The following is a 12,922-nucleotide window of genomic DNA, read 5'->3' as shown; positions in this document are numbered from 1 at the left end:
GTTTCATGTTTTTCTTACACTAACTAGCACTACTCCAGTGCCCAAGTATCCCACTAGTTACATAAGAAATTTTGTGAATTTTTGTGTCATTTCCTTACAGCGGACGACTCCAGAAGATATTAATTGCTGAAAGTTTTTCAGACATATCTCTTTAGAACGTTAGGAGCGTCTGTCTGACTTCTGTAGTAGTGTGGGGGTGGAAATTGCATCTTGCAGGAGCCACAGGGCAAAGGGTACATCTCAGATTAATCCGTTGCGCAGAATAACAAAATAACAGATCAACCTCACACCTCAGTCGATGTGATACCTTCGTTAACACTACCAAAACGAGAGCTGCGTTTCCATGTCCGTCCAGCGCCGTGGAACAGGAGCAAGTGCTCGACCGGACACCTCGCCTAACCGTTTTTCGTTCAAAAGGTGGTGGAGGGGAAGATTCGCCAACCTCACAGAGCCAATCCTCTAGCCTTCGCGATCTCTCTGACCTGACTTGCCGACCATCATTGCCAAACTTGTTCACGTTTAGGGGGTTCGAACTATCCTACCACAGAACTACTTTACACATACATCACACACTATACCATTCATACAGCCCAAGGTTGCATAAGGGAAAGGATACAAGGAAACGTGGCACATATGAAATAAAATGAGTAAATAAATACCACCTGGTCCATTCTCTTCCTTTGGTCATACACGGCACTCGCTTCTGCTGAGTCAAAACACTCTGGCTATAGTTCCCCTGTACCGGAATTTATTGAAAAAAAAAAAAAAACGACGCTGATCGAGCCAGAGGACAGATGTAAGGAAATGCGTATGTTACAACTTTGTTCTGAGAAGGCATCGATTGTACTTTCGCAGCATTAAGTTTACTTCATAATTTATTGGGTGAAGTGTCTTTTTATAACTCTGAAACGCTCTGTTATGTGCTGTCAGGTGGTCAGTAGAATCAGTCGAAACCTTCTTTGTTAGTTTCAGAAAGAACTTTGACAGAGATCCTCGTTGAGGATCAAGATACGGAGAACATGGAGATTCGAACGGGTTGATGTATTTGTTACTGATAACAACAAGTACATTACACTGGAAGGTTGATTGAGAACACTAACATTGGTTGTGGAGAGAGAGAGCATAATGGGTCAGCTAACGTTCTAAATACAAAATGGCTATATGCACTACGGGACTTAACATCTGAGGTCATCAGTCCCATTGACTTAGAACTACTTGAACCTAAGTAACCTAAGGACATCACAGACACTCATGCCCGAGGCAGGATTCGAACTTGCGACCGTAGCAGCAGCGCGGTTCCGGACGGAAGCGCCTAGAACCACTCGGCCACAGCGGCCGGCTTCTAAATACACATGAGCAATCTTTACGTTAAGTCACAAGATTCTGTTGCTTTTATCTGTCTAAAGTATAGACGTTGGACGATCATAATGACGTGCAAAATGATTTAAGTAGTATTTGTAGGTAGCGTATAGAATGCCAGCTTACTAAAAATGTGTGGAAATGCAAAATATTTCACGTAAATTTAAAAACCATGTAATATTCATTTATAACATTGTTATACACTGAGAATCCATCACACAGTTTAAAAAATTAAGAGTACAGCAAATAAACTGTATGAAATGGGATGAATACCTATAATCGGTCGAAGGGAAGGTGGGTGGATGGCTTAGACTTTTCGGGAGTGCTTTGGAAACTCGCATTGCATATGTTAACGAAACTTTAAATAAGGCAACAGAGAGACTACACAGTACGACTCATGTTTGTAGTTCTTATGCCAATACAGTCATATCAGTCGTTTATATTGCATGTGGATTATCGCACAAGCTGTACTGTATTCCGGGGTGCACAGAGAAATGTGGATATTTTCATATTGTTCAGATCCTGAAAATAAATTAGCATAAAATCAATAACAGTGGCCGGATATGTCATGAAAAGCAGACTGATTCACGATGTAGGATACAAGAGAGCTGGAAAAAAATACACCAAATATCGCACGATAATAATATTAACGAAAAAATTTTTAACTTGAAATAGAAAACGTGGTATCTGAACCGAGAGGAGCTATTCTGGTGACCCTACTGCGTTCCCTTTCGCTGTGATGAAATCATGTCGCAGTGAGTGACGTGTATCGAGGTGCGCAAAACCGAGGGGGCGATTATTTTAAGCATCGCGTTAAAGGGGAGCTGCCGTTCCGCTCCTGCCGACCACCTCGGGTTTCGTTGCCACCACCGGAGCGACGGAGCGCCAGGGGAAAGATATTTGCATTCTCTCCCGCAGGCTGCGATGAGATGAACTGTTTGCAAGTCTTTCCTATGTGTGCGTAAATTTGTCCAGCCCTAATAAAACCCATCAGTATTGTACTGTATACACTTCTAATTTAATTTGCTTGGAACAATTTGAATTTCACTATGATTGCAGTCTTAATGCACCAGGAAGCACAAGGGTGCTATGCAACAGTGTAAGCTTCTCATGTATTCGAAATTAAAGTTTGTGCAGCCGTGGATAACAGCCAGAACTAAGCAACAGTAAGAGATGAGAATCTTAAAAATCAATTATACACTCCTGGAAATTGAAATATGAACACCGTGAATTCATTATCCCAGGAAGGGGAAACTTTATTGACACATTCCTGGGGTCAGATACATCACATGATCACACTGACAGAACCACAGGCACATAGACACAGGCAACAGAGCATGCACAATGTCGGCACTAGTACAGTGTATATCCACCTTTCGCAGCAATGCAGGCTGCTATTCTCCCATGGAGACGATCGTAGAGATGCTGGATGTAGTCCTGTGGAACGGCTTGCCATGCCATTTCCACCTGGCGCCTCAGTTGGACCAGCGTTCGTGCTGGAAGTGCAGACCGCGTGAGACGACGCTTCATCCAGTCCCAAACATGCTCAATGGGGGACAGATCCGGAGATCTTCCTGGCCAGGGTAGTTGACTTACACCTTCTAGAGCACGTTGGGTGGCACGGGATACATGCGGACGTGCATTGCCCTGTTGGAACAGCAAGTTCCCTTGCCGGTCTAGGAATGGTAGAACGATGGGTTCGATGACGGTTTGGATGTACCGTGCACTATTCAGTGTCCCCTCGACGATCACCAGTGGTGTACGGCCAGTGTAGGAGATCGCTCCCCACACCATGATGCCGGGTGTTGGCCCTGTGTGCCTCGGTCGTATGCAGTCCTGATTGTGGCGCTCACCCGCACGGCGCCAAACACGCATACGACCATCAATGGCACCAAGGCAGAAGCGACTCTCATCGCTGAAGACGACACGTCTCCATTCGTCCCTCCATTCACGCCTGTCGGGACACCACTGGAGGCGGGCTGCACGATGTTGGGGCGTGAGCGGAAGACGGCCTAACGGTGTGCGGGACCGTAGCCCAGCTTCATGGAGACGGTTGCGAATGGTCCTCGCCGATACCCCAGGAGCAACAGTGTCCCTAATTTGCTGGGAAGTGGCGGTGCGGTCCCCTACGGCACTGCGTAGGATCCTACGGTCTTGGCGTGCATCCGTGCGTCGCTGCGGTCCGGTCCCAGGTCGACGGGCACGTGCACCTTCCGCCGACCACTAGCGACAACATCGATGTACTGTGGAGACCTCACGCCCCACGTGTTGAGCAATTCGGCGGTACGTCCACCCGGCCTCCCGCATGCCCACTATACGCCTTCGCTCAAAGTCCGTCAACTGCACATACGGTTCACGTCCACGCTGTCGCGGCATGCTACCAGTGTTAAAGACTGCGATGGAGCTCCGTATGCCACGGCAAACTGGCTGACACTGACGGCGGCGGTGCACAAACGCTGCGCAGCTAGCGCCATTCGACGGCCAACACCGCGGTGCCTGGTGTGTCCGCTGTGCCGTGTGTGTGATCATTGCTTGTACAGCCCTCTCGCAGTGTCCGGAGCAAGTATGGTGGGTCTGACACACCGGTGTCACTGTGTTCTTTTTTCCATTTCCAGGAGTGTACATACGTTGTCCCCAGAACTTTATAAATGATGTCGTTACAGAAAGTAGAGGCCAGACTAACCTAGTTTATGAGGTGGGGCAGCAGAGTGTCAGTTGTTGCATAAGCAATACTCTGGACGATCGTCTTATCAGGCACCGTAAGATTAGTCAACGTGTCTTTGCTGTGTTGATAACGTGAAGAGCCTAAAGAAATAGGAAACAGCACTAATTACCTTGTTTTCCCAGGGCATGCCCCTCAACGGAATGTTAAATGATGATAGCAGGCTCCCGGTACAATACTGAGGAGTAAAACAGTTCTTCATTCGGATCTCCAGCGGACGGACGTCATCATGACAGATCTATGGGGTACGTGCAATACACGGTGTCGACTCATTTGACATTCCAGTGTAATTTCGTACGCACGTAAATGAAATAAACAGTTCAATAACATAGATTCGGTAACCACCCAAATCACAAAACATAAAGTTCGTCTTCCAAAACTTTATCCTTCATTTAAGCATACATTCAAACTGTTGAGCATGGACTGAAAGGCACATTTTCAGTCGCCGTTCGAAAGAACGATGAACGGATGTAGTTTCAGTGGATGATACGAATCGTCTGGCGTACTTGGGGCTTCAGCATAAACTCCAACTTTTTCGAGAGCTCCCCAAGGAAATTAAATCAAGAGGAGCCAAATCGAGGGGCCTTCGCATGCCATTTTACAACAGGATTTCCTCCTATTCAACGCCCAGGAAAGTTTTCATTCAATATTTGGGTTGCAACAAGAGACGAGTCAGCTGGACGACCGTTGTGTTGCAGCCACAAACACAGTCGAGCATCCAGTGGTACCTCTTCTAGAGTAACCGGCAGAATGTTCGACAAAAACTATGCGCAAGAATGTTAATTTAAAACGCCTGAGATGAAGTTAAGTCCCATAACGTAATTTCCTATGATGCCGTACCACACGTTTATGCTCCGCGGCCACTGATGTAGCACCGGACGAAGCCAGTGTGGATTTTCGACTGCTCAGTAGTGCATGTTATGCAAATTTACATGAGCGTTGTTAATAAACTTTGCTTCATTGGTAAAGAGCAAACGTTGGAGTAATACACTGTAGGTTTGTCTCGCAGTTGCTGAACGGCAAATGGACAAAATTCCTGGTGCGTCGGACATTGACGATTCGGATAGACAGCTCTATACTGCACTGTTTTCACAGCAGTTCACGATATAAAAGTAGTACACACGGATTCTTCTTACTGGTGTGCATGTCATCAAGCAGTGAATGCTGAGACATAAATGAGCGGTCTAGAGTGCAGACAAGTAAACAGGCAAATGTGTGCTACGCGTGGTAACCGTGTGGTCTCAGGCGTTTTCTCACGGTTCGCTCGGCTGCCTCCCCGTCGGAGGTTCGAGTGCTCCCTCGGGCATGGGTGTATGTGTTGTCCTTAGCGTAATTTAGTTTAAGTTAGATTAAGTAGTGCGTAAGCCTATGGACCGATGACCTCAACAGTTTAGTCCCACAGCCCTTACGACAAAAAATAAAAGCAAATATGTTGACATTCTGACACCGTAGCATGAGAGCTCTTCTTGACGATGTTTGCACGGCTAATGCCGATTCCGGGCACCGTGCTCTCAAATTAGCTTTAGAGCAACGTGGTTGAGTAAGTGATTGCACAATACACTGACGTGATCATTCTGAATGGCGGAGCTCACGGTAATGCAAGAGCTAATCGTCGTATTTTTCAGGATCTTTTTCAGCGACGTCCGACTCAGTGGAATACCATTTTCGCCACAGCTACGCAGTGGCTTCGAGAAAGAGCACCTTCACCATCAGCAGGCGTGACTGTGGTGTTCCAAGAGGAGGCCATATTGCATCACGTTGAAAAGAGCCCGTCAGTAAGCACACGAGTAATTTCTTTGACTATTAATCGTAAGGCAAGTGATGTACTGGTTTACTGGTTCACGCCTAATGAATTACTTGTGCAAGTGGGCCCATTTGCAACATGTTTTCAAATGGTTGTAGGACGGTAACGATACTTTTCCGGACACGGGTTGCAATTGAAAATATTATCTAGTCACTCCCCGCAGCAAGTCCAAGAAGTTTATAGCTGGAATTTCCGAGCATTCTCTATATACTAATGTGACAAAAGTCGTGGGACACTCGTAATATCGTGACGGACCTGCTTTTACCCGGTTTAGTGCAGCAGCTCCGCGTGACATGGACTCAAGAAGTGGCTGTAGAGATACTGAGCTATATACAGCATCCATAGCGGTCTGTAGTAGCGAAAGTGCTGCTGCTGCAGGATGTTGTATATGAACTGACCTCGCAGTTATGTCCTATAAATGTTCGATGGGGATCAGGCCGGGCGATCTGCGTGGCAAAATCATTCGCTCCAATTTTCAACACTGAAAATGCTGGATGCATGGCACCTGCTACCGATACATATATATATATATATATATATATATATATATATATATATTTTTTTTTGCTGAGTTGTATGTAAATATTTGTAATTTAAATTCTTTCTTTTAATAAGTAAGGACATTGCTTCACTCTATTTGTAAATTTAGGTAGAAGTCTGTTGACATTTCATTGTATTTATCTGTCTTACTGTGAAACTTATAAGCTCTGGGAAAAAGCCAAAGGAATTGTTATTTGCATCAGCTAGCAACGATAGTAGCAGTGGTTGTGCGTTGTTAAATCTTTGGGCAGGGCGTTGTTGTGCGGAGCACCCGATGAAAGAGGGAGATGGATTCCAGCGCTTGTAGTGTGCAGAAGAGTTTCGTTACCGCTCTCGCAGTAGAGAGTACCATTTTCGGCGGCATCATGTACGCGCGCCAGCCAGATGACTAGTAACCGGAATTCGGACAGTGGGCGGGTGGAAGAGGCGGTATTAATTACGATTGCCCGTTCCTATAATTAGCCATGGCTCCACAATATGCTACTGTCTTCAACAACAGCAGCAGTTCCAGCAACACAGTTTCACCGTCGGCTCCGAGTTTCGTCGTATGCACAGCACTGAAGTCAGACTGTTCATTGGTTGAAAGTATTAACGGCTAACCCAGTAGCACAACTGAATGTGATTTGATTGATAAGATTTATTTAAATAATAATCACTTAAACTGAAGACGAGTGTGTCCTCGTTGCCCTCAGACATTGTTACCAAGCAGGATCCTTGTGCCTTTCTTTTCGTTATATGCTAACTGAGTGTCATAAGAAACAAGCTGAAGAGTTACAGCCACCTTATTAATGAATAATTTCACTTTTAAGAATTTTAGCCTCAGACTACTTTCAATTAACTGTTGTACAACAGTGGCTTCAGTATATGACTAAAGTAAAGCAATTATATTTTTCAAGTTTGAGACCCTATCACTGGAAAAAATCCAAATCTAAAGAAAATACACAAATGAAGAGTGCGGAAGTTTTATTTATTATTCGTATAGCTTGGAAGACATGGCTGTTTGGTTTGGTATGTACTCTAGTGTCTAATTCAGTTCAAGCCAGTAAAAAAGGCTCCGTTGCTCAGACAATAATATGAAATCAAATTTTCAAAACAATTAAAGGCAGAGTAAAAAGTGCTTGCTTTTTTTCTAAATTTCTTTGATGACGTTATGTTGAGGTCACTGAAAGTCATTGGTCACGTAACGAAGTTCAGTACCAACATACAGTTTAACTACATATTTTCAAATCATTAAACGACTGCCTTTTTCAAAATTTAATGCCAAACATAACGTAAGAGTGACGTTTCAGTTTTTTATATCATTACATACTCACTTAACATTAGTGTCAAAAAACGTGACAACCTTCAGTAGCCACGTCAGAGTTTAATCATATTTGTTTTTCTTTCCCATCATCTTGTATAGGATTTGGATGTAAATTGCCCTAGTGGGCCAGCCGTTGTGGTCCAGCGGTTGTTAGCGCTTCAGTCTGGAACCACACTGCTGCTACGTTCGCAGGTTCGAATCCTGCCTCGGGCATGGATGTTTGTGATGTCCATAGGTTAGTTAGGTTTAAGTAGTTCTAAGTTCTAGGGGACTGATGACCTCAGATGTTAAGTCCCATTGTGCTCAGAGCCATTTGAACCCTAGTGGGATGGCGACCATTAATTATTTCCTTTTCATTAATTAGTGTAACTTTTGGATTCATGAACAATGGTTCCCCTTTTTCGTCCAGTGTTGTTTTTGAGTTAAAGTAAAAAATACCTTTCATTTTCTCAATTATAGCCCTGTTCGGTTTAATTACTTTTTATTTTTAGCAGACTTTCCATCAAAGGTGTCGGTTGTACACTCTCCTCCTACTTACCAGTATCAATTCTTCGGGAAAGATTGCCTTATTCAATTAGAAAAATCCATTAGGCATACACGCGATCCATGGTCATATTTTATATCGCAAGCAGGATAGAACGATTAGTAAGAGGCAGGTTACAAATTGTCGAGAAGTTCTTGAAACTAATCACGAACAATTTTGGTCCAGGAGCAAGACATCATTGTTTGCGAATTGATGTCCATAAATGGCAGCAAATGGTCTCCAAATAGCCGAACATAACAGTTTACAGTCAATAATGGGCTCAGTTGGGCGAGGGGATCCAATCCATTCCATGCAAACACATCCCACACCGTTAGGGACTCACCACCAACATGAAGACTGTCTCGTTGACAACTTGGGTCTGCGCCACATCCGAAATCTGCCGTCAGCTCTTACCAACTGAAATCGAGACTCATCTTACTGCCCACAGTTTTCCGTTATCTATTGTCCACTGCAGGTGACGTCGTGCTGTTAGCAAAAGCACTCACATCGGTCGTCTGCTGCCATAGCCCATTAACGCCATATTTCAGCGTACTGTTCTAACGGATACGTTCGTCGTACGTCCCACAAAGATTCCTGCGGTTATTTCACGTAGTTTCGCTTTTTTTTTTAGTACTGCCAAATTTACGCAAACGTCGCCCCTTTCGGTCATTAAGTGAAGGCCGTCGGTCACTGCGTTGTCTTTGGTGCGTTAATTCCTGGAATGCGGTATTCTCAGCACTTTCTTGACACTATGGATCTCGGAATATTGATTTCCCTAACAATTTCCGAAATGCGATGTCCTATGCGTATAGTTCTAATGCGTACCCGAGTTGGAAACCTATTAATTTCCGTTGTGCGCCCCTAATTATGTCATATGAATCACCTGAGTACAAATAACAGCTTCGCCGATATGAAACTTCCTGGCAGATTAAAACTGTGTGCCCGACCGAGACTCGAACTTGGGACCGTTGCCTTTCGCGGGCAAGTGCCCTACCAACTGAGCTACCGAAGCACGACTCACGCCCGGTACTCACAGCTTTACTTCTGCCAGTACCTCGTCTCCTACCTTCCAAACTTTACAGAAGCTCTCCTGCGAACCTTGCAGAACTAGCACTCCTGAAAGAAAGGATATTGCGGAGACATGGCTTAGCCACAGCCTGGGGGATGTTTCCAGAATGAGATTTTCACTCTGCAGCAGAGTGTGCCCTGATATGAAACTTCCTGGCAGATTAAAACTGTGTGCCCGACCGAGACTCGACCTCGGGACCGTTGCCTTTCGCGGGCAAGTGCTCTACCAACTGAGCTACCGAAGCACGACTCATGCCCTGTACTCACAGCTTTACTTCTGCCAGTACCTCGTCTCCTACCTTCCCCAGGCTGTGGCTAAGCCATGTCTCCGCAATATCCTTTCTTTCAGGAGTGCTAGTTCTGCAAGGTTCGCAGGAGAGCTTCTGTAAGTTATTTGAAGTGCACCGTTAACGTTCCGGTTACCTGCCCTGGCCGTTGACGTAAAATCAGGCAGTATTTTACTCATCGTTTTGTCACTGTCGAGCACGGTGTGTATTTGACAGCTCAATGCATTATTGGTCGTGGGCACCAATACCTTCTACGTTGTTCCACTGAACTTCCTGTTGTGTGCTGGTCGGATGAAGCGGGGGTTATCTTGTCGGTGGGTCTGTTGACTGTCTGTCCGTTGGGTTGTCGTTGGATCGAAATGGATGGGCCGACTGTCTGTCTCGCCTATGCGAGCGTTAGTGTTTGCATTCCATGCTGACCCCCGGAACTTCTGACAGCCTTGGGTGTACTGCCTTCTGATTTGTTCTTGTTGTTTGTACTTGTACGGCTTCTAGCCGATTTTTAGATTAAGGTTGTTTTGCCCTTAAGGCGTCAGCCTAATTTAAGAATTGTTTTACATAAAGGCTTTGGCATTTTAAAAATTAATGTTATCGAGTCTTAAGCGTTAGGTTTGCAGCGGATTTTTGAATTTCAAGTGTTTGCTCTTAAAGTGTCAGATCCTTTGGGCCTTCAGCCAAATTAAGGAACTGTTTTAATATAAGGATTTGCCTTTTAAATTTCTGATTTGGTTTGAACTTTAAGTTACTGGCCTTCATTAAAGTGGTCTTGCCCTTAAGGCATGAGATTGTAAGGCGCATTCAAATGGTTTAAATGGCTCTGAGCCCTATGGGACTTAACGTCTGAGGTCATCAGTCCACTAGAACCTAGAACTACTTAAACCTAACCAACCTAAGGACACCACGCACATCCATGCCCGAGGCAGGTTTCGAACCTGCGACCGTAGCGGTCGCACGGTTCCAGACTGTAGCGCGTGGAACCGCCCGTCCACTCCGGCCGTCAAGACGCATTCAGCCGCTAATTGAGTTCCAAAACCAAAGCTGTGGTTTTGTTTTAAATTCTTGGCTCTTGTAATGTTTTTTATCAAATCAAAGGTTGTATGTTTGAGTGTAGCTGACAGCCGCTTGTTTTGGTCCCTTTCCACAACATAAACTATCTGTCCCGTGCTGAGGGTTTGGCTGGGCGTTTGAGCTTTTGCAATGCCAACCGCTGAAAGATATACAAAAGAAAGCCAGTGAGGTCTCGGAAGGTACCAACTGGGATGTGGAGCTATACCGACTCCAGTGAGGTGGCCAGCAGAGCTATATTTCTCGTTTGAGGATCCAGAATGTGAACAGTCTGATCGAGCTACTCCCCGAATTTCTCGATTGGGTTTAAATCTGGGGAGTTTGCGAACCACACACTTACACTGCGACCTGTGTGGCACAGTGAATTGTCCTGCTGGCACATGCCATTGTGCCAAGGGAAACCAAACTTAATGCTGGAAGCGACGTAGTACTTGCGTTGATTCATTGTGACTTTCAAAAAGACGTGATCAGCAGGGAATGATACGAAAATCTATAGCTCGCTCCTCCTGTCTGCACCCTCCCGACGATTGATGCAGGGACGTACAGCCCAATGGAGCGTAAACCGTGATTCATCTGGAGAGGCGACCTTACGTTACTGGCGTGCAAATACCAGCATTCGTCGGCGATGAAAAGCTGTCAGCCTGCGGGTATGAGCAAGGCGCCTACTGCAGAGGCCCGTCCGCAGCAACGTCTGATGAACTCATTGAGGAGACACTTTTGGTAGCCCCATGGTTAATCTAGGCGGTCAGCTGGTTAACAGTTGCAAGTATAGTCGCCCGTACACATGTCCGCTGAAGTCGTTCACTGCTGTCACCTATCACCCGTGGTGCACCACAGATAGAGCTCGGCGGCGGTTTTGGATAGCGCCAGTTCTCCATGCACGGTACAATCATTTCGACGACGGCGCCACACAAACAGTTTACAGACAGACGTTTCGGAGGTGCTGTAGATGCTTCCACCTTTGGCCCGAAAGGCAAAGAGCATGCTCGCTCGGACGTCATTTAAATCGTTCTGCGTCCGCAATACGACAAAGACTGCGCTGTTTTCCGCGTTCTCCGGACGCCCTTCCTATGGTATCCACGGATAATGCTGCCGCCTGCCGCCAACTACGTTCTTGGACTACAGGTATGCGCAGTTGCTATCAGTTGTTCGAATGTAGAACTAGCGTAACGATTGGATTCACGGCATTCACAGATTTATGACTCTACATGACATTTTCGTTTTTTTAGAGAGACGCATATGGCATAGTGAAATGCTGAAGCTGATAGCCTTCAAAATAAAATAAGATCTTAAGATACACGGCTGTTGGTGAATTTCGTTGATATTGACTGTTACTTAACCAGCCGATGTCCCGTGTCTATGATGGACCAACAGAGACTGAACGTATTAAATAATGTGAAAACTCGTTTCAGGCGGGATGTTGCGGGATGTTGCACCCTATGAAGAAATGTGATGGCGCAAGAGTCTCAGGCTTTTATAATAGTCACTACAGCCGACATAATCATCTTGAGAGATTCAGCAAGTATGTGGATCTTTAAGATAATTCTCATTTATTGATCCTTCTCATTCGCATATTTAAATTATGTAACACGTTTCGGTCACTGTGGACAGTCTTCAGACTAAGTGCGCTGCTGGCCATTATAATTGCTACACCAAGAAGAAATGCAGATGACAAACGGGTATTCATTGGACAAATTTATTATAGTAGAACTGACATGCGATTACATTTTAACGCAATTTGGGTGCAGAGATCCTGAGAAATCAGTAACCAGAACAACCACCTCTGGCCGTAATAACAGCCTTGATACGCCTAGGCATTCAGTGAAACAGAGTTTGAATGGGGTGTACAGGTACAGCTGCCCACGCAGCTTCAACATGATACCACACTTCATCAAGAGTAGTGACTGGCGTATTGTGACGAGCCAGTTGCTCGGCCACCATTGACCAGACGTTTCCAATTAGTGAGAGATTTAGAGAACGTGCTGGCCAGGGCAGCAGTCGAACATTTTCAGTATCCATAAATGCCCGTACAGGACCTGCAACAGGCGGTTGTGCATTATCCTGCTGAAATGTAGGGTATCGCAGGGATCGAATTAAGGGTAGAGCCACGGGTCGTAACACATCTGAAATGTAACGTCCACTGTTCAAAGTGCCGTCAGTGCGATCAAGAGGTGACCGAGACGTGCAACCAATGGCTCCCCATACAATCAGGCCGTGTGATACGTCAGTATGGCTATGGTGAATACACGCT

This window comes from Schistocerca serialis, chromosome 6, assembly GCF_023864345.2.
Source record: "Schistocerca serialis cubense isolate TAMUIC-IGC-003099 chromosome 6, iqSchSeri2.2, whole genome shotgun sequence".
NCBI classification, from domain to species: Eukaryota; Metazoa; Arthropoda; class Insecta; order Orthoptera; family Acrididae; genus Schistocerca; species Schistocerca serialis.
The sequence above is the reverse complement of the archived record's forward strand: the minus strand, read 5'-3'. Positions refer to the sequence as shown.